At 35.2% G+C, this 23897-nt stretch overlaps 2 non-coding genes across 2 annotated transcripts; both read left to right on the top strand.

Moving 5' to 3' along the window:
* The first annotated feature begins 22009 nt into the window (after positions 1-22009).
* LOC114672093 (U6 spliceosomal RNA) lies at positions 22010-22115 on the top strand. Its single transcript, XR_003722283.1, has one exon. It is a non-coding gene; the product is annotated as a U6 spliceosomal RNA (small nuclear RNA).
* A 72-nt stretch (positions 22116-22187) lies between these two features.
* On the top strand, positions 22188-22294 carry LOC114672078 (U6 spliceosomal RNA). Its single transcript, XR_003722268.1, has one exon. It is a non-coding gene; the product is annotated as a U6 spliceosomal RNA (small nuclear RNA).
* Positions 22295-23897: the final 1603 nt, after the last annotated feature.

Below are 23897 nucleotides of genomic sequence, written 5' to 3'. Positions count from 1 at the left end.
TGAAAAATCAAGGAATTCATTATACCTGCTGAACTGAAGTCAAAATTACTAGTTGTTCAACATTAACTTTTCCTAAATTCAAATCTATTTTTATAAACTAATGTAAATAATGTGTATATTAGAATTTAACTGGTTTTCAGTTTATAACTGTTAGACGAAACCTTCCTTCTGAGATCAGATGAGATCGGGCGCGTTCAGGGTGGTATGGCCGTAGACTAGACAAAACCTTCCTTAAACTTTTAGAAATAAAATGAAGGCTTAACTGGATTTGTGAAGATAAAATACATTTTCTTTAACTATCCTAGAGCAAAGTGGACTAGTCACTCTGTGTTTTTTGTAACAATGCAAATTGTAATTTATCAAAGAAAAATACATACATTGCTTGGTCTTGCAGAAAAGTTCCCTTGAAAGAACCTTTCCAATAAATAAAACTTCCCAAATTAAATAATAATAATAATAATGCTTTGATTTTTCTTCCTGTGGGAATCTTGTTTTGTTTTGTTTCTAATGCTTTTTTTAAATTTTTCCTTTTTCCCCAGTTCTTTATCATTTGCTGTAGATGACTTATTTTGCATTTATGCAGACTAGGCTGCAAGTTTTGTTTCATTCAGTGAACTAAAAATTATTAATTGAAAAAATAAGGTTTGAAAGAAGCACCCTAGTGGATACAGGTTACTCACTGTTGTGGTTTGCTGTGTTGTTTTTTAATTCAAAGATGCTAGCAGCATCAGTCTTACTACCAGGCCCAGTCTGGTTCATGGGGCTGCAAACTATTTTAGGCAGATGAATAAGAGAGGCATCATGTTGACATCAGCACACAACACGGATACTCAGCAATACCTATAGGAAAAAGTGGCAGCTTGAACATTTATGTTTGTTTCTTCTTCTCCTTTCCTTATCTCCATTTCTCATCTTACAGATACAACTGAAATTATCTAGGAAGTGAAAAGGTGAAGGAAAAATGTAGAAATTAATTTTTTTTTAAAAAAAGGAACCAATCAAATAATTTAAAACAGGATGTAAACACTCTTGTTAAAAATTAGAGTCAGCTCAGGGTGATGTAAAATTGTAATGAAAGAAACCAAGAACCTTGGAATTTGTGTCTTACCTCTAAGGATGTGCATTTACACACTATTACCTTCCATCAAAATGAGAAACCCCGGGTTGTGATTTGGAGGGTTTGCCAGGGTGGGGAAGGAGGGAAGAGGAGCAGGGAGAGAGTTACTTAGTCATGATTTATTAACAATTACATAATTTATTAGAGGTAAGAACTGGAATTTAGAGCAAAAATTCTACTTAATAATGTATATATATGCATTTGTTCCTTTCTTCTTGTGTACTTGTATCCATGATGACACTTAGCAGGGAAAAGATAACCATGGCCTTGGATACGAACAAGGATATTGCCACCACTGCTTAGAGCTGACATGCCTAGGGGCCACATGAGCCTTTTCTAGGCACAGGAAAAGACAAATGAACTTATTTTATTCATTCATTCAGCCCACAATGACTTGTTGGGACTCACTGTGAATTAGGGACTGCTTTAGGCATTGAAGGCACCTGGAGAACCAAAAGGAGACATGATCTCTGCCCAAGTGTGCTACTCTACTCCTACCTTCTACTCTGTGGACAGCTCCAATCACTACAAAATTAACTATGTCAACGTTGTCATTATTCCTCACCCTTAGACAGAGTGCCAGGGTTGGAATAAAAAATAAGAGCAGACATGCAATGCACTTCCTCAGCACCCATTAGAACCCCACATTTCCAAAGCAGTAGGGAGAAAACAAGAAAAAGAGTGATGATAGAAAATAAGATGCTGCAGGGAACCAAGAATAGCATTAATGACAACAAATGCAAACAGGCCAAACTCTTTTCTAAATTTGCAAATTCATCCAAAATATGCAATTAAATCATATGGCATCTACAGAATGTAGATTTCTTAATTATGAAGTAAGAAACAAAGATGGGAAGAGAAGTATTAAATAAAAGCCAAAGTAAAAATATTAATTTCAAATAGAGTTGAGTTCAAACAGCTTTGCCTTACCTCAAAGAACGTGCATTTACATAACATTATTGCATGATTACTAGAGGACTATGAGAGGTATTTGCTCACATACTAGTTGGTAATAACACTAGTGAGAGGAGAGTTACTGGGATAAGCATGTTGGAGTTGGAGAATCAGGGGTTCACTTTTGAACATCTTTTGAGATGTCTGCTATGATCTAAATGTCTGTGCTCCCCCACAAAATTCATATTTTGAAACTTAATCCCCATTAAGGGTCAGGGGGTGCTTTTAGGAAGTGATTAGGTCATGAGGGCAAAGCCCTCATGAGTGGGACTAATTCTCTTATAAAAGAGGCCTAAGAGAGCTTAATCACTCCTTCCACCACATGAAAATGCAGCAGGAAGGCACCATCTATGAAGCAAAGAACAAGTCCTCACCAGATACCAATTCTGCGGATGCTTTGATTTTGGACTTCCCAGCCTTTAGAACTATGAACAATGAATTCTTGTAATTTAAAAATTGCCAGTCTTAGGTATTTTGTTACAACAGCCAGAACAGACTAATATAATGCCTAATGAGTTGACAACTGAAATATATGACTTAAATATAAGGAAGAGCTGTGCAGTGAAGATGAAAATGTCTATATCATCAGCATATATTTCATATTTACAGACATGAAAAGCAATCACCAAGGAGGGAAATGATACAAGAAGATATTCCAGAATGGAGACTGAGATGCCTGTTCCAACATTTAGAATTTAAGTAAAGATAGAAACAGAAAAAGAAATTGAGAAAGATAGCCAAGGAGGTTAAAAGAAAGCTGAGAGAGAAGAGTATTTTAAGGGGAAGAGATGGTCAACTCTGTAGAATGGATTGTGGGAAATCAAATGGATTCATGATAGAAAATTACTCACTTGCCACATGGAAGCTGATGATCATTCTGACAAGAGATGTTGCATATGAATACTGAAGATGAAGTTGCCATCTGTGGACCAAAATTATAATAAATCTCTTAAAGAGAGAAACCATATAGAGTTAAGTTGAAAGAGAAAAAAAACTGAAGTACAAAACTTGCATGGAAATGAATGAATACAAATGGTGGGTGAGTTTTCTGGAATTCTATAACCTTGAAGGTGATGGACAGCTGAAGATAATCTTAGAGAACCCAAAATCTAGCTATTAGTTTGGATATCGTATTAATATAATTGGGTGAGGATCCATCTCCCCTTCCTCCCACTCCCCTTGTTCCAAGAAGCAGGAAGCAGAGGCATCTATCTCACAGAGCAATAATGACCATGGGTGCTCTGCTTTGGTCATTAGAAATTCTAAAAATGGCCCCAATATTCCACACTCACCACCAGAACCTGTGATATGATAGGATATCACTCCTGTGATCGTGTTATGTTACACATCACGACTTTTTTAAAAAATTATTTTTTCATTTCAGTAGATTTTTGGAGAACAGGTGGTATTTGGTTACATGAATAAGTTCTTTAGTGTTGATTTCTGAGAATGTGGTGCACCCATCACTCTAGCAGTGTACACTATACCTTATGTGTAGTCTTTTATCCCTTGCCACCCCCTTGCCCTTTCTCCCGAGTTCTCAAAGTCCAATGTATCGTTCTTATATCTTTGTGTCCTCATAGCTTAGGTCCTACATATGAGTGAGAACATAATAATGTTTGGTTTTCCATTCCTAAGTTGCTTCGCTTAGAATAATAGCCTCCAGTTCCATCCAAGCTGCTGTGAATGCCATTACTTCATTCCTTTTTATGGCTGAGTAGTATTCCACGGTATACATATACCACATTTTCTTTATCCACTCATTGACTGACGGACATTTGGACTGGTTGCATTTTTGCAATTTAAACTGTGCGGCTGTACATATGGGTGACATAGCACAATTGACCTTAAAATTGGGAGATTATCCTAGATTATCCAGAGAAGGCTAAGTGTAATCACACTTCCCTGACTGGCAAGAGAAAGGCAAGCTAGAAAGATGTGAAAAAGACTCACACACACCCCCTTCTTAATTTGAAAGTAGAAAAGGCTTTGTGAGAAAGCATGTGAGAATCTCTGAAACAAAAACCTTAGACCTATAGTCACAGGAAGCAGATCCTACAACAACCTGAATTAGTTTGAAGCCAATGCTTCCCCTGAGCCTAAACATAAAAGCCAAACCCAGATGACTCGTTGAGTTTGGTCTTGTGAGACCTTGAGCAAAAAACCTGGTCGAGCTGATGTGGATTTCTGTCCTAAAGAACTGAGAAGTAATTATGGGTATTGTTTGAAGCCATTAAATTTGTGATAATTGATTACACAGCAATAGAAAAGTAATATAACTGTGAAACCCCGACCTCATCTGCTGAGCAGATCTGCTCCCTCCTTATTGCATGCAGACTGCTGTCAACCAGACCAATAAGACAATTAGGCCACTTGGGAACACTAAATATAAAATGAGCACACACAGGAAATATCAACTATGTTACACAAGGCATCAGGAAAGAATGATACTGCTCTTGAAAATTAATAGTAATAGCGGCTGAGAAGAAAGGGTGACTGAAGAGAAAAAGCAAAAGGAGATTTAAAGATTAGTATAATTGAAAAAAGCTCAGAAGTGTAGGAGAGGACAGCACAGCCGTTACACAAGAAATTATCTTAGAAATACAGATTACACGTCTTGGCAATGAAAATATGAGACTTGGAAATAAATTCAACAGTTGGACTCAATGGGTGAATATGTACATTTGAGAACTCATTAATCAAATGGAGGAGAAGGCCAAGGAATTCTTCTGAATTCTGTGATGTAGGAAAAAGTCATGGGAAATAAGAAAGAAAAATTAAAAGACAGTGAAACTTACTTTAGAAGTTTCGATGAAGAAAATAGGGAATGAACAGAAAGAAAACACAGAAAGAAATTATGAATAAAATGTCCAAGCATTAAAGAAATATGTATGACCTACAAAATCGGCCACAAAATGTAAGAAACACACACACATATAATGCGTGTGTGTGTATATGTGTGTGTGTGTGTATATATATATACACACACACACATCCCCAGGTATACATACCTAGGTATATATACATATGTATGAATGAATTGAAAACTCATTCATTCATTTGTAATGAAAAATATATATGTATATATACCTAGAAACATTATAACAAAACTTCAAAACTTCAAAATAACAAGGATGATGAAAAAGGCTAAATAACTTTCATAAGCTCCAAATCAGACTGGAAACAGACGTTTCAGCCACAACACTGGTTGTAAGAAAATATTGAATGAAGTACATAATAATGTTTATGAAAGTAATTTTTGAAGCTACAATTATTCAATACCTACTTAATAAGTTGTTCAGATTGTTCAAGTAATTAGTCTAAGTAAAGACATGTCCAGGCCTGCAATCACTCAAACATTCCAGTCCAGGATATTCTATGCTGGATAGGAGTCACATTGTTCACAGAAAGCTGCTGGATACAAGTTCCAGTAAAACACCTGGGCCCTGCAGCATAAATGCAGGCAAGGGGACCTTCCTTCCAGCAGGGCTAGTAAAATAAAAGTTAGAGGAAAAGAGACATTCCTTGTGGGTGGTTTGACCACTCTGAGTGGTATTCCCTCAGTTGTAGAATTACTAATTTATATGGCTGTCCCAATTAGAAATTGCATTCACTTGCTAGTAACAGATATCTCCCAAGATAGTGGTTTATCCAAATTAGTCTCTGTCTCTCTCCTTCCTTTCCCTGTCCCTGCTCCCTCCCTTCCTCTCCTCTCTTATTTTTTACTTCTTTTTACATCCCCCCTCCCAAAGCATCTTTTTTTTAACTTCTCTTACACAAAAGAAATCTGGAAATACTTATAGCTTCTCAATATGGTATCCTTAGGTTGTGACCCCTGTTCTTCTTATGCTATCAGATGCCTGCCAAAAGTCCAGGACCAAGAGATACACAGCAGCTGAATCAAACACTTTTTATAAAGACTTTTCCCAAAGCCCCCCAAGTAAATTTTGTCTTCCCCACTCCCATGAGCTAAAGTTGTTTCATGTATAACATCAAAGGAGACTGAAAGGGTATGTTTAACCTGAAACATTGTCAACTCAAATAAAGTTGGGATTATCTTATTGAGGAACATGCGAAGATGGATGTAGGGTACCCCAAAATAATGGCAAAGTTTTTTGCGTGCTGATGATTTTCAGAATAAAAACAGCAAGGAATTCAGGCTTTCTATGATCTGTCTCTCTGGAGAGCATTTCATTCCACATGGGCTATTAAAGAGCACTGAACTTAGGAAAAGCCTGTGTGAAATACGAAAAAGAAAATGGGGTGCTGCATCTATTCACTTAGATTCTTGCCTTATTTGTATTCTTTGCACTTCTTGTTTGCTACTTCAGGGTAAAACACAGTTAAAACAAGCCTGAACTATCTAAGTCATCTTTTTCATTCAACCTTGAGCCTAAACTCCATTTTCTAACTGAGCTCTTCCTCTCTAACAGAATTACCTAAGGATGAAATCTCACTTAATGAAAAATAAAAAATTTGGATATAAGAAGCATTAATACCAAAAAATCTAGTAAAACTTAGAGTTTTGTCATTTAGACACATGCTCATTATTTAAAATCTAATGTTTAAAAAAAACCACCTGGAGTTAAAATATGGACTGGAATGATGTACAGCAAATCTGTGACGTGTGGTTGTGTCTGGAGAGGAAAGTGGAGAAATAGGATTTAAGAGAACAAGGGAAACATGAGCTTTATATGTAAGATTTGATGTCATGTACACATATACACAAACAGATATGACTGCACAACTATAACCAAAATAACTGATAACTTTTCTATTTTTATCACATAAATATTGTCATTCTAATCTCTATACATTTATAAACAACTTTATATATGATTGACATACAAAAAGCAATACCAATTTGATGTATACTACTTGAAGAGTTTGGAGATAAGTAAACATCTATGAAACCATCACCACAATGTATACATAATCCTATCCATCACCTTTAAAAGTTTTCTCCTGTCATCTTATCATTTGTGATAAAAAACACTTAATGTGAGATCCACCTTCATGGCAAATTTTTAAGTGTGCAAAATAGTATTGCTAATTATAAGCGCTGTGCTTCACAGTAGATCTCTGGGACTTATCCATCTTTTATAACCAAAACTGTATAGGTTTTGACTAATATATCTTCATTTCTCCCTTCCCCTAGCTCCTGGCAACCACAATTTCATTCTCTTTTTATGGGTTTGACTATGTTAGTTTCCTCATATGAGTGATACCATGTAGTATTATTAGTCCATCTGTGTTTGGCTTATTTTACTTAGCATAATGTCTTCCAGATTCATCCATGTTTTTGCAAATGGCAGGATTTCCCTCTAAATTATATTTCTTTGTGTTTATATATCACACTTTCTTTATTAATTCAACTACTGATGGACATTTAGAATGCTTACATGTCTTGGTTAGTGTGAATAATGCTGAAATGAACATGATAGTGCAGGTATTTCTTCAAGATATCGGTTTCATTTCCTTTGGATATGTATCCAGAAGTGGGATTGCTGGATCATATAGTATTTCTGTGTTTAAGTTTTTGAAGGACCTCCATACTGTTTTCCATGTTGGTTGCATCAATTTACATTTCCACTAACAGTGTTCAAGGGTTTTAACTTCTCCACATCTTCACCAGCAGTTACCTTTTGAAAAAATATTTGGTAATAGGCATCAAAACAGGAATGAAGTGGTATTTCATTGTGGTTTTGATTTATATTTCCCTAATAATTAGTGATATTTCCATTTTTTAATACACCTGCTGGCCATTTGTAGTCTTCCTTAGAGAAAAGTCCATTCAGTTCCTGAGCCCAGGGGTCACCAATCTCCAGGCTGCAGACAGGACTGGTCCGAGACCTGTTAGAAACTGGGCCACACAGCAGGACGTGAGCAGCAGGTGAAGGAACATTACTACCTGAACTCTGCTTCCTGTCAGATCAGCCCTGTTGTTAGATTCTCATAGGAATGTGGACCCTACTGTGAACTGCGCTTGCAAGGAAACTGGGTTGTACGCTCCTTATGAGAATCTAACTTATGTCTGATGATCTGAGATGGAACAGTTTCATCCTGAAACCATTCCTCTCTCCACCCCATTCATGAAAAAATTGTCTTCCACAAAACCAGTCCCTAGTGCCAAAAAGGTTAGGACCACTGCCTTAGACCATTTTAAAATCAGTTTGTTTTCTCTGCTATTCAGTTGTTGGAGTTCCTTATAGATTTTGAATACTAATCTCTAAATTTTGATTTTTTAATTTAAATATTAGTTTTAAATACTCTGCATTTTGAATTTTTAAAATATTTTAACAAAAAATTTTAACAAAAAAATAAATTATGAGTAATTTAAAACAAAAAGTCAAACTTCATGGTTACCGTTTTTTCTATCACATCAGCAAAGATGTGAGCAGGTATTCAGAGTTTTAGGTCATGTAGAGGAAGAAAGCATCTTTGGTACATTTGATATAGTCTTTTTAGAGGGTAATATATAATGTTTATCCAACAATTTATTAATACAGAAAGCTTTTAATCTAAACAATCCAATTCTGGTAATCTATCCTAAGCAAATAATTAAAAGGGTGTGCAAATGAACAAGAATAAAAATGTTTATCAAAATTGTTAATACCAGTGAAAAACAGAAACATTCTAAATGCCCCAAAAGAAGAAAACATTTAACCATGGCTTATTGATTCAATATAATACAACATAACTTTTAACAATGAAGTTTTGGAAGTTTATATTCTCACTGAAACTTTTATCCAGAAAAGATACACAAAAGTGTTTATGAAAATTATCTCTGGATAGTGGAATTGCAAGAACATTCTTTTTTAAATTTTAGTATATTTTTGTATTTTCTAAATTATCCACAATAAGTATGCTCTACTTTTAGAATACAAAATAAATTTCTAGCAAAAATTAACTATTTCTTTATTTATTTTCAACTTTTATTTTAGAATCAGGGGTATGTATGCCATATTGTTACAAAGCTACATTGCATAATACTGAGGTTTGGAGTATGAATGAGTCCCTCACCTAGGTAGTAAGCATAGTACCCATTAGGTAGTTTTTTAACAGTTACTTTTCCTTCATCTCTTCTCGCTCTTATATTCCTTAGTTTGTATTGTTTCCATCTTTATAGCCATGCGAATGCAATGAAATTAACTATTTAAAGTCAAACTCACTTTGGAATAATGCAGTCAGTTCCAGAAGTTTTAAACATGCAAAAGTCCACAGCCTACAAAAGCTGATTTAAATCCAGATGCCTTATGTAAATAATTTATTTTAAACAATTCCATTTTATACATTTGCTGACCTTTCATTTAACTTTTGATTTTTAAAACTGTGAAGTCATAGAAATCGCCTTAACCCAATAATATGTTATTAGCTTTGCTATATTGTAAGAAAAAAAGTATAATATTATCCTGTATTTTTAGAATTATTACGTCAATTCCAAGGACCTGTCCATTATTAAAGCTCATGCAGCCCAAATTAAGTAAGGCTCACATATATCAGCTATCCATTCTTTTGCTAGCATATAACCAAGTATTTGCAGGCAGGTATTAAATTCTACCCCTTAAGGACTCAGAGAGCTCCATAAATGTGTGCAAATTCCCTATATGTATATTTTAAATGCAAATTTCTGTGACAATTTTATGAACAGCTGTAGAGTTCAAAAAAAGTGCATTTCCTAATTCATACTATCTATATGCAAACTCACGAAAAATATCAGATGTGATATGCTATAGCTTGTTTTAGTAGAATATAACCATTTATATTTATGGCACACAGCACCCCTCTTTCACAAGCACTTCCTAAACTGCAACAGAAAAGTTTGTTAGCCTACCATTACAAAAGAACCATCTTCAGGATGAAATATAGTGACTTCCTCTCAAACATGAAGCAATAAGCTGCTTCAAACTGAAGGAATAAAATTATGGCTGATCAACTGCAAGAATTTTGAAAAGACTGAAATAAGCTTAAATTTCACTTGGAAACCAGTGGCAGTGTAATCGAATGAGTATCAAACTGGAAATCAGAGCTATGTATATGTTCCAGCTGTGAAAATAGGAATCTAAGTGGCCATGAGCAAAGCCCTCAATTTTTAAGTTCTTTCTTAAAAAAAAAAAAAAAAAAAAAAAAAAACATGAAGGGAGGAACCTAAGCAGTCTCTAAGATCCCGTCCAGTTCTGCATTCTATAATCATAAGCAAAACTCTTCTGGCAATTAAGCTGGCCTTAGCTACAAGGATGGACACATCTTGATCACAAGGGAAAAAACAAAGAAAGACCAATGATGGAGAGGGAACACTGTCTCTTCCGTCTTCCACATCAGTGGAGTGATAATAGAAAATTAGAAAGCAAAAAAAAAAACCCCACTTTATTATAAAGAAAAACTTACTGATCACACACATCCTAGATCTTCTTTATCTACATAAGCTATATTATACAACAAATACATGTCCACCAGAAAGTACTTATTGAGAGAGTACTGTGCTGGGGGCTGAAGGTCATGGTAGGCTTTTACTGAAATACTACAGGCTACCAAGCAGAGTCTTATCAGAGCAGCCAGCCAGTGTGAACTCTGAATGATGCTACCGAACTGACCATGCTTCAGACACCGTTGTTCATGGTTAGCCTGCTGGACCTTTGGGAAAGAGACCAAAGCTAGACAAGTTTACACCAAAGAAAAAGGCATAAATGAGACTGTTAATGTAATGCAGATGTGCAGATATCCCCAATATTTCTTGTTTCATGGTGCCCTTTAGTGCCTCATTAATTGCTTCATGTAAATCTTAGGTCAAAAGAAATACCTAACAGTTTTAGGTGTTAAGAAGTTAGGAATGTTAACCTTAATAACAGAGACCGAGTCTCTAAAAGAAAAGAATATTTTTCCAAAATAGGTCATTGCAATGAGAATACATGTGCCATAATAAACTATGTGCATATTCAGGGAGATAAACAAAGACAAAAAATAGAAGAATTAAATAATTATTTTGAGATAAATATCCTTGGCTATAAGGGTCAATAACAAGAGTAATGCCAGTTTGAAGCTGTAAAGACAGTGGCTGAACAGATGTCCTCACAAAAGTTTTTTGTTTGTTTGTTTGTTTGTTTGTTTTGAGACAGGTTCTCATTTTGTTGCTCAGGCTGGTCTCAAATTCCTGGGCTCAAGTGATCTTCTCACCTCAACTTCCCAAAGTCTACAGTACGAACAACCATGCCCAGCTTCCTTGCAGAAGTACTTTTTTTGTGTAAAGTTGCAGTTGTCTTTGTGCAACGTTGTGGTTTCAGTAGAGTTTTTTGTGATAGTTCCTGTTATTGTGCTTACGCATGAGAACCCTTTCTTTATGACCTTTTCTTACTCTATTTGTCAGGGCTGTTGTTGTTAACACAAGTGACTCCATTTTTATTCTGACAACTTTCACATTTCCCCCTTTTGATAAAAATCTTTCCCTGAAAGCATCATTGGCCAATGACCCTGTGGTAAGGTTTTCATTTCTTTAGTATCAGGATGGACCTGTCTTAGGTTGCTCCTCTGGTCCCGTGTTGGAGGGAGTAATTGGAGGCTATGAGTCAATGTCAAAACACTTTTATCCACATTTGAGCCACAATGAAAGTTTGAAGGAAGAAATGCACTGGCCATCAGTCCACTTCTCATCTGGATAGTTGGATGAAGAGAAAAAAAGCTTCATTACCTGACCAAGTTAGGACCAAACAGAATTATTAAAAATTGTCCTCTGATCCATGAGAGCAGTGAACAGAACACCCTGATTAATTTTATTCTTTAAATTTTGCGGATGGGGTGGGTAGGTGGCTGATTTGTTTTTGTGGAACAGAACACTCATATTTTCTTCCTTTAGTATCATTTCTCCAAGCAAGTTAGTACCCGAGAAGCCAACATTAGTCACATGATTGCTTGTGGAGCAAAGAAAACAAGTTGGTTGAAGAGTGAGGCTAGACCTAAGAGATTCATATAATCTAGGCCATGGACATTCTCTTTGACTCATTGCAAATTTTACCTCTATGGAAAGTTAGCAAAGACGTAGTTCATGTACAATCCCTCCCCGTACACTCTGGAAGTATCACTAATAAATTGGGGCATGCTTTCTCAGTGAGCCTGGAGGAGCCTGACAATCATCTCCAATACCCTCTGCCAACTGAACACTGCTCCTCAACAGATTGTATTTAGAAACGAAATCTGTTTTCCAACTTAGGCCTACAATGACTGTATTGCTTATTTTTATGAGATTCAGCGTCTCTCCCTCAATACAATTTGACATATAAAATATTATTTGTTCCTTCCCAGAACCTTTTTTTTTTTAACATATTTGCTCTTTTTACTGTAACTGCAATCTCTATTTATATGAAATAATTCACTGATTATCATTAAATCAAGGTGGTATGCTAGTGGTTTATAATGGGTGCTAGAAACTTTTACCCATTAAGTGTTGACTTAATAATAACTCTGAAAAAGTGATCTTAATTTTACATTCTGGAATGACAACACATTTTTCCCCTATGCACTGACTACATCTTAATGATCATGAACACTTTAGACTGTGATTAACTCCAGCCCCAGGGATTGATCCTCCCCTCCTCAATTCTCAAACTCAATACCCTCAGAAAAACGAAATCACTCTCAAAACTCACATGAGATTATTGCAATCTGCCTACCATTGTTCATAATGCAGAATATAATAACCGTATGGAACATTAGGCTGTCAGTCCATCTTCTTACCATTGGAGAGCTTCCCTTAGGAATTTAAGAAAAGACAGCATGACCACTTAGGAAAGGATTTGGAACAAGAGTAATTGATGTAACTAACAAGCATAATCTAGCCCAAATCAACCAGATGCTATTCTTGGCTAGTATCTATTTTCTCTTGCCAGGCAATGCTATAATATAAAACTCTTCAAGTTGCCATCTCAGATCTTTTGGTGTCTGCATAAAATCCAGATCTCTTCAAAAGAAAATCTTCTATAGATAGCAACCTCAAAAACATCTTGACCTCAGAGGCAACTCTCTATCACAAGCATTAAGACAATCCGATATTTTGAAAACAAAAATATTTTTAAATAAAACTGAGATAATATATGTTCTGTTCCTCAAAAACACATCATCTCCATGAATTTTTTGCAAATGGTACTTCTATTAAACACATGAAGCTAGAACTACAAAGTTTTGTTGTTGCTGCTGCAGCTGTTTACATGACACATATGGTTATAAAACTCCAAAACACATTTTCATTGTGAATTAGTACATGCATAAAACCAAGTAGAAATTTTTTCGATTTTGTAAAAATTAAATTATAGCAGTCTTTCTCATTCTAAATGAATGATAGTTAGCTAGTTATTATTCATTTTTAAAAGTTATTATCCAAGAAAATTATCTACATATAAATTGTGTTATACATAAGAAAAAAGAAAAGAATTTAATCATTTGAAATCCCATCACCATAGTCACAACATTCTGGTTTTATAATACAGGTTGGCATTTTCTGTTTGCCAAAGGTCCAGATAGTAAATATTTTACTGTTTTGCAGGCATGCAATCTCTGTCTCAACAACTTAACTTTGCCACTGTAGCATGAAAGCAACTGAAGATAATACATAAACAAATGAACATGACTGTGTTCCAATATTTGCAAAATCAGGTAGTGGGCTGGATTTAGACTAAAAGAAGTAGTTTACCAACCCCTGGTATATGCTTTTACAAAATTATTCTCTATGTAAATACACATAATGTACAAACACCCACATACCCACATATATGTATGTATATGTAGATATGTTATGTGTATGTTTAAATATATATTTGATAGTCATACGTATGCATGTGTATTCATTTATGTGTCTGTGTGTGTTTGCACATATGTATTCACAGACAGTTTAGAGAAATCTATTTTTCATAGGGTCTTCTAAGATCAGGTTTGCCTTTGAAAGTATACTAAATTATTTACAAATCAGAGTCTCATATTTAAAGCTGCAAAATATTCACAGAATACATCACAATTTTTTAATTCAATGGTTTTAAATATTCAATTTGTTGTTTTACTTTATAAATGATACTGTAGGGACTATTCTCGTTTAGCCTCTTCTGAGCATCTTATTTCTCTGGAGTGATTCCTCAAAAGTGGAATTATCTGGTGAGAAAACGCTACATGTGCAGGCTAATTTCCCTATCCCCTAATCAACATAAGTGTTAGTCTGTAGATTGTTTTCCAATTTGATATTTAAAAAGTAAGATGGCCGGGCGCGGTGGCTCAAGCCTGTAATCCCAGCACTTTGGGAGGCCGAGACGGGCGGATCATGAGGTCAGGAGTTCGAGACCATCCTGGCTAACACGGTGAAACCCCGTCTCTACTAAAAAATACAAAAAACTAGCCGGGCGAGGTGGCGGGCGCCTGTAGTCCCGGCTACTCGGGAGGCTGAGGCAGGAGAATGGCGGGAACCCGGGAGGCGGAGCTTGCAGTGAGCTGAGATCCGGCCACTGCACTCCAGCCTGGGCGACACAGCGAGACTCCGTCTCAAAAAAAAAAAAAAAAAAAAAAAAAGTAAGATGGCATTTTTATTTCTCATTGCTTTCATTAAATATTATTAACCTGTATCTATATTGTCCTCCTTTTGCTAAGTATGTACATTTGGGGTGGGCAGAGGGCTCATCTTTTTAAAATTGATTTGTAAAAATTACCAGCTTTCTCCAATGCAAGAAATAGAAATTCTATTCAATTTGGCTCAAAGAAGTTTTCTGTAGATGGTAGAAAAAGAAGAAGTTGTTATTATAGTGATACATTCAATGCATTATCCTATTTCTTCACTGGCCACATAGCAGAACTTACAAGACTTCAAGAAACCTCTCTCTCACAGTGTAAGAATCCCTTTTTGTGTATGTTTTTCCACGTTTTCTCTCTGAAGATTAATTTTCTTGGCAAGTTTTTGTTCCTCCACCTACAATGGTAATAATAACAACATTATAGTAGGAATACTTATATCATGGTTAAAAGTGTTGTTAGGCACATTTACATTCTTTTCATAAAGCAATTTATTTAATCCTCACAACTGTCCTATGAGGTAGGAACTATTAGGATCCCCAAAGATGAGGAAACAAGTTTTTTATTTAAGGTTATACCAGTCATAAGTGGTAGAGATGAGATTCAGAACTAGGCAGTCTGGATCCAGAATATTGCACTTTCTTCACAAACCAAATCTTCATCTCTTGTACGGTTGGGGTTGCCAAGATATAAATTTTGGCTTCAACTCTGAATAGTCCTATAGCTTGTGAGTCCTTGAAGTTTTTTGCTTGGATTAATCTCTAATTCTCAATTCCAAATTTCCACAAAAAGATAATATTATTTTGGCTCAGTTTGATTCAAAAGTTGACACAAACCCAGTCATCTGTGGTCAAGGGAACAAAATCAGATGTTTTTTAGAGCTATAAATGGCAGGCTGTGAGCAGTATTTTCTTTTCTTTTCTTTTCTTTTCTTTTTTTTTTTTTTAAGACAGAGTCTCGCTCTGTCGCCCAGGCTGGAGCGCAGGGGCACGATCTCGGCTCACTGCAAGCTCCGCCTCCCGGGTTCACGCCATTCTCCTGCCTCAGCCTCCCGCGTAGTTGGGACTACAGGCGCCCGCCACTTCGCCCGGCTAATTTTCTTGTAATGTTAATAGAGACGGGGTTTCACCATGTTAGCCAGGATGGTCTCGATCTTCTGACCTTGTGATCCGCCCGCCTCGGCCTCTCAAAGTGCTGGGATTACAGGCGTGAGCCACCGCGCCCGGCCGTTGAGCAGGATTTTCTAATCCTGCAGTATTCCTTACACTTTTTCACATAATGGCACACAAAGAAATCATAATACTCTTACAAACTATGAGGTAAAATATGAAACTCTTTGCAGTTTGCTACTTCAGACCCTGCTCAGTATTCTGGGAAATCAATATCACAGTCTACTGGTAAACCCATCATGACACATCAGAGCTCCAGAGTACACTGAGTAGGAAGATCTGCTCCAAGGATGTGGGGAGGATTAGGGGAAAAATTATTGCAACTATTAGAATAAAATATGAATCCTCTATTAAATATGTAGCAGATATGTGTTCTGGGATTGTTACATTTTGAATTTACTTTGTATATTTATTCTTCACGTGGAAATTTTTATTTTAATGTTACAAAATCTATTAGTTTTTCCCCATATAGATTAGAAGCTAAAGATCTTTCATTAGTTATCTAAGTATTTTCTAATATGCTTAAGTTTTGATGATATACTTAATCTATTTCAATTTCAAATATATTTTGTAATGATATACAAAGTAATAATTTAATGTATTTACCCCCCAAAATACCAGGCTGACAGTCTTGTCACCATTTCTTTAACCACAAATTTTAAATGTTATCTATTTTATATGGCAAAGTTGACAGAAACAGAAATTTAAGTATCTGTATTTTCATTTTCAATTCTGATTCGTTGATTCACCTATTTATTATGGCATCAAAAGTATACCTTTACATTTATTGTGGTTTTATAATATATTTTGATCTTTTAAAGTCAATCTCTAACCATTACTATTCTTCTCTTCTAATATTTTCTGACAATTCTCATCCCTTTGTAGTTATAAGTAGTCACACAGTAATTTGGGGTAATTTTCTAAAATTACTCTACTTTATAATAAAATATAAGTTCATTTCACAAGGACCAACTTCTTTAATGTAGTGAGGATTCCCATAGAAAGATATGATTTGTCTTTCCATTTACTCAATTCTTATTTTATATCCTTCAGTAAAGTGTGGTGATTTGGATAACATATTATGGTTGGACTCATCTTTTATGTGTATTTATTACTTTTTTTGTTTGTTTTGATGGATTATCTGGCTATAAGCACAGATGATTTTGCTCTGGTTTTTTTATTGTCAAGGTTGGGAATAAGTGCCACACTACCTCCTGTAAAAGAATTTTGCACGTTCTTTCTGAATATTTGTGAATTATTTTGAATAGAATATGACATTTTTTTCCTTGAAATTATATGGGCTTGGAACTTTGGGGACTAGAAGATTCATTACTTAGCAACTTTCTTAATTACTTCCATAATTACTGGCTGCTTCAGGATTTTTATCAAAGAAAACTTCTATAGTGCTTAGAAAATCATCCATGTCATCCAGATTTTGAAAAATATTAGCTTAAGTATAAAGTACATGTCTAAATAGTTATTAAATTCATCAATATTTGTTATTGTAATTCCTTTTTCATTTATAATTTTGTAATTTTTTGTGTATTTTCATGTGCACACACACACCCTCCATTATTTATTTTATTTTACTTTTTTTTTTAGTCAGGCTATTTGGTGATGTATGAGCTTCATTATGTGCTTCATTTGTCTGCTAAACAATTTACTATGGGATCTTGGGTTTTGTTTTTGAATAATATTTTTTATTTATAAAACTTCTTTCTTTCTCTTTTTTGTTTGTCTTATTTTATTTTATTTTGTCTTTGAATATAATGCCTTGTTTCAATATTTTAACATTTATTTTTGTTGCCTTTTAGTAGGAAAACTTTTATGCTTATTCTTTTACATACTATTTGGCCAAAGTCTTAGTTATAATAAGTGTTGTGAGCATTATTATCCTTTTGTAAATCACTGAGACGATTTCAGATTCGATTTAATAATTATTTAGACGTGTTTTTATCTAGTTGAAGTTTTTATTTTTACTTTTACATTTTGATAGGATTCTTCTTAGAATGTATTGGGAATTTCTCTGTAAATGGATCCTTAGTAAATTTTTATAAGTATCCCACAGCAGGTGATAGGCAGAATTTAATTTCCATTGTACAGTACAAAGCAGTCCTTCCCATTGATGAAGGACTTGGTTGAAATATTTCCTAGCCTTTCCACAGCATACACTGGCAAGTTGGGCACACATCAAAACAGCAACAATAGCAAGAAAGACTCAAAATTTTTAAATTAAAATAAAAATCCCAGCAAAGTGCTATATTCCCATACACGTTAGCAGTTTGGTTCTCAGCTTGAGAAACTAGGTAAGAGCAGAGTCATTTTGTACACTCAATTAATTTGTTTCAAAACGAAGTCTGTCAGTTTTTAAAATCCTTTATTTAAGTCATACTAATTAGGTGATTTTTATCACCTTAAAAAGAGAACCATAATGAGAAACAGCCACCGTCATACTTTCTTGACTTGGAAGCCAGCTGAGGCATTTGAATCTCTCTTGTCATTTTAGAAACCCCAGTCCAACTGGTCACCGTGAGCTGAAAATGAACTGATGCCTTTATGCTTATTTCATATTAAGCCTGATCGACTTAATTGGTCCACGGGCAAATTTTTCTTTAGAATTTCTTTTTTCCCCTAGCAAACAGTACTCATTTTAAATTAACTTAAGTTCTCACTATCTCTTTCTTGGATTAATAAAACTACTTCTTAACTGATTTCCCTGGTTCCACTCACACTTTCCCACAGTCTCCTTTCAACAAACAACTACAATGACACTTTTGACCAGAAGATAAACACTTTTTAAAGATACAAGCCTGTCTTTCGGTTTTTAAATTATTTATTATGTCTGCCTAAAATATTTTTTCCTCCTATGTTCACATGCCTAATTTCCTTATACCTCTGATGTCTTTGCTCAAATCTACCCTTTGCAATGAGGCCCACTCCGACCTTTTAATACTACACCCTGCTCCCTGATTTTAACATTTCCAATATCCTCTGCTTTATGTCATTGCTTTTCTACAGCATGTAGTACCTTCTAACGTATTATATATATTCATGATTTATTGACTCAGCCTCCTTGCTTAAACGTAAGCAGCAGATCAGGGATGTTTATCATTTGTGTTCACTGAGGAATCCCAAGCACTAGACCAGTTTCCTCCACATAGTATGCATTCAACACATATTAGTTGAGTAACTAAACAATGGTAAGATTTTCAATTCATCTGAAAAAACACATTCTTAAAATGCAACACTAGGAAAAGAATCAATCAAAACTCAGTATCATAACCTACAAGTCCGAGCACAAACATTTAAGCATGTAAAAAATAAAAAGTGTTAAACAAACTTTGGTCTTATGAGACATGAATAAACATGTTATACATTTATGTGCTGTCTCATGAGGGTGATGGCATGAGTCTCAAGCATGCTCCTCAGCCCTATCCGGGATTGAGCTGAGCACAGAGAAGTCGTAATACAGAAGTGCACTCAACTGTACAGTTTTACATAAGTAGACATTCATGAGCCTGCATTTAAAACAAACAAATATAAACACAGCAGAGCTACACATTTCCTAATCAAGGGAACATTTTCACCTATTCCGGTTTAGACATGGAGATTGCAGGTAAGTTTTTCTTCTGAGGTCTTCACAAAACCAAATTCACTCTGGTATACTGATACACAGATTATGTAACTCCAATGTGTTAAAATATGGCAAATGATGTATTTGAGAGTGTTTATTCTAAAATTACAGACTGTCAAAAATATGAAAACGAAATGTGACTCAAATAATTTCAAAACAGTTTTTTTAATTGCCAGAAATAATAATTATATAGTTATCTTTGCTGTCATGACAATAAGATGCGACTTTTAAGAACACTTTCCATATCGATATCCTCAAAAGCTGGTTGTAAATTCAAGCAGTTACGCTTAACACTGTAACTGGTGCATTTGTACTTGTGGCATATTGGCCAGAAGTATAGACACCAGCAATGTCCTTCCCTTACCCTTCAGATCTTCCTTTTGCTTTGGCCAACATCCAATGGCCAGTATCTACATTTAGCTGCCTTCAGTCTTTTTTTTCTAGATCCTAGGAAGGTCCTTTGCCTATAGGGGCAGATCACACCCAGTGGTTCAGGAAGCTAAGTGTCCTAGCTCCCTCATTCTTGGAGTAATTCTGACTCATATGGTGTACGTTTCCCAGAGTTTCCCTCACAGGATTAAGCTTTCTATTGGCTTAAAATAACATACCATTTATCTTCTGCCAGTACCTTACAGGCATCACTTGCCCATTGCCCTTCAGATGTTTCCTTAACTTCTCGCTTTCTCAACAAAAAACAAACAAACAAACAAAAAACTACTTTCACTCAAATCCTCCAGTTAATCAGCTAAAGTGCACCTGGCATAAAACATCACCAATAGTTGACTATGACATTGATTATTTTGTGATTATTTTTCTGTGCAAATTTGACACATTATAATGACATTGTACATATTGTATTAATGTCAATGTATTAGATATCTTCATTTTGCTCCTCTAGATAGAGTTCCACCCTTTTATACCTTGTTCTATCCTGCTCCCTGGACATATTTGCGTGGAGTGCATTGATTGATAGGCTCCTTTGACCTCTGGCTTCTAAGCTGTCAGTCATGGGAGGAACCTGCAAAACATGAAAACATGAAAGGAGAATGGAGTCAGGGTAATTATTCCACTGGTGTCTTTCCTCTCTTCCATGTCACTATAGATTGGCTGTATTTCTCTTGCACATGCCACCTTCTTGTCAGGCTGCTCTATCCATGTAGCTTTTATAATAATTCCCAGTTCTGGTGACCACTCCCTCCAATTCTTGAGACCTAGGAGGTGTAATAGCCCCTACTGTTACTAAGCCAGGATAGAACACTATCTACTGTTTGTAGAGATGGAGAAACCAAAATTATAATAAATAATCCCTTAATTAAATGCTCCATGGGTTACTCAATTTGAATACGCCTTCACTTCAGGACAGGACCCTGACTTTTACAGTAAATAATAAATGCACATGATTTAAAAAAAAGAAAGAAAAACAAACTCAAATTAAACAGATGGTACAAAATTATTATGTTCTTTCCAATTATCATTCCCTAGAGGTAAACATCTTCAACTGTTTCTCTCCAAATACTATATATTTTTTCCATATGTGTTTTGGGTTAGCCAAAACCTAATAATAACTATGGATTCCTTGCTTTGAAATACAAAAATCTAGCTCACCTACATTTCTAATACCTCTCTTCCCTATGCTCCAGTAGTCTTGGCAACTGATATTAGAATGTTCGGATCGCCTTCTATCTTTAGGATAGGTAATACAATGCAACTTCTTTTTCTTAATCCGTCAACTTCTACAAAATGTATCTTTAATTCCCGCCATAGAAAATTAAAAAAATATATATCAGTGGCACCACATTCCCTTACCTCTCTTTATTTTCCTCTCCACTTCCCAATTGTTTGCTAGCTCTAGCATGGATTGAATACTACCAGGTTAAAAAATTGACTTTTTTTTTTTTTTTTCCCCCCAGAATTCAGACCTCCAATTACTCAAACAACTTTTCGGTTTTCCTGAAATTTCAATGCCTTGTTTACATTTTTCCACTTAAAAAAAAAAAGATACTATGCCTGCACCATAGCACTAAGTTCATTCAGCTTTCAAATATATAATTTGTTAATGTGAACACAATTTCACTTTGTGTTTTTAATGAATTGCTGTCTAAGCCTACTGCACACCTTGTATTCTAAACTTCCTTTCATTTCTCTCCTCTCATAATTATACATTATTGTTTTTATCTTTTTGATTATATATTTGGATTATATTTTACTATTCCTAGGACATATTCTCAATTATTTTTTTCTTGGTAAATAAGTGCATTAAAGGTAAATTTTATGATATCCTGCATGTAGAAAATTCTTAATTTTTTCCTTGTGGTTAATTGTTACTCAGTTTAAATACAGAACACTAGTTAAAATAATTTACTTTAAAAACCTTAAAGACAATATATTTCATTCTACTGTTTTGATTGAAATTTTGCTAGAGTGAATATATTGCATTTTCTTTTTGTTCTGACAGATTTTTATTTTATTAATGCTTTAGTGTTCTTTTGAGTTCTCTTTGATAATCACATACTTTTAATTTCTAAGAATTTTTTCTTATTCTCCCATTGCCCCTTTTAATTTATCATTCTACTTTTCTTTAAAACTGCAATATGTGTGCTCACTTCAGCTGCACATATACTAAAGTTGGAATGATACAGAGAAGATCAGCATGACCCCTGCACAAAGTGGCATGTAAATTCTTGATGCATTCCATTTTTTTTTAAAGGCAATATCTTCTTGTGTAGCTGTGAAGAGACTAAGTAGATTATTTTTTTAAAAAAACACATCTTTTGTGCTCACTTTGGCAGCACATATACTAAAATTGGAATGATACAGAGAAGATTAGCACAACCCCTGCGCAAGGATGACACATAAATTCATGAAGCATTCCATATTTAAAATAATAATAATAAAACACATCTTTTAATGTGTGATTTATTCATTTTTTTCAAGGTCTGTGTTCTACTTCCTTGCCTTTTCTGTTTTGCTGTTTCTGTTCCTTGCATACCTATTGCTCATTAGATATGAGTTCATGATTGTGAAGGAAGGATTAGATTGATTACATTCTAGCAGGATTCCTCTTGCCCTATTAAAGTGCTTTCCCAACAGTCTTATCATGAAAATGAGACTATTGACCTAAATTTATGTGTCTAACTGGGCATGTTATATGGATGGTATACTGTTGGGCATGCCACGTGGAAGGTCCTATGTACACTTGTTGGGTATGTCAGATAGTAGAATTCTCTGTATACTGCCCAGATACATCACATGGAAGAATCTACGTTCTCTGATTGGCAATGTCATATGGAAGTTTCTATGTATGCTGATCAGGCATATCATATGGAAGTTTCCAAGTACACTGTTTGGGCATATCATATGTAGATTTTATTTATCAACATGGGGAAGAAGTAGGTAGGCTGTGTTCCATAAAGCCAAAAATGAGGAAGGGTTTATTCTGTTGGACTGAGGCCAAAACCAGAAGTCCTAATCCTTCACAGACATATCATTAAATTTCTGCAAAACAACAGTGGGACTTTCAGCTTCCAGTCTCATATGTAAAAAAACTGGAAGTCACCATTTCATCCTAATAACAAATAAAAAGCTGAACACACTAAAACTGAATATATTGTCTTAGATCCATCAGAGACATGAGGTCATAGGACAAATCCCTGTCTCCCAAATTAGAGAGACCAACAGGAAAACAGAGACAATGAAAACTTACTGAAGCAGAAACCTTAGTGGGGACTTAAAAATGATGCCCCAAAACATGCCTCTTTGGACTTCAAAGCACTTGAGGAATAGCAAATAAAGGAAGGGCTTTCTCTGAAGTTACCCTACCTGCCTAAAGACTGAATCTTTCAGGAAATATCCAATTGTTGTGATACCCTTCCTTAGATATTTCATTAATTAGAGGAAATCAATATATATTCCAGGAAGGAAGACTGATGTGGACACCACACTCAGAACCCAGATGAACTTTGTCTCAAGCTTCTGTTTGTTCTTTAGGCCCATTCATCTCCCCTAAAAATAATTTATTCTTCTTCTAAAAATTGCCTATATCCTCCACTTTCCTCTGCTTTATGAAGATGATGTTTAAGCTTCAATCATCTGGTCCCTTGTTGAGTCTCATATTTTGTGTTACTCCTGTGCACTTGCACATAGGAAATTTCTATGCCTTTTCTAGTATTAATCTGTCTACTGTCAGTTTATTTCAGCAGACTAAATTATCAGAATTTCAGGTGAAAATCTGAGCTTCCCTTTACTCATGAGCTGAAAATCTGTGGAAACTAGTGCCAGGCAGGAAGTCCTGAACTGTAATTGACACACAGTTGGAGGCTCAGTGTAGACAAGTCTGAGACATAAAAACTCCAGGGGTGGTCAGTCATTTTGGAGTCCCAGTCATTTGGGAGCTCCAGTGTTTTTTTGAGTTTTACCTCCTGAAACTCTACTAGGTTCTTACAGAATAACTGATCTTCGACGAAGCATACAAAAACATAAATTT

The sequence above is a fragment of the Macaca mulatta genome, chromosome 13 (genome assembly GCF_049350105.2).
Source record: "Macaca mulatta isolate MMU2019108-1 chromosome 13, T2T-MMU8v2.0, whole genome shotgun sequence".
NCBI classification, from domain to species: Eukaryota; Metazoa; Chordata; class Mammalia; order Primates; family Cercopithecidae; genus Macaca; species Macaca mulatta.
This window is presented reverse-complemented; position numbering and strand designations above follow the sequence as displayed.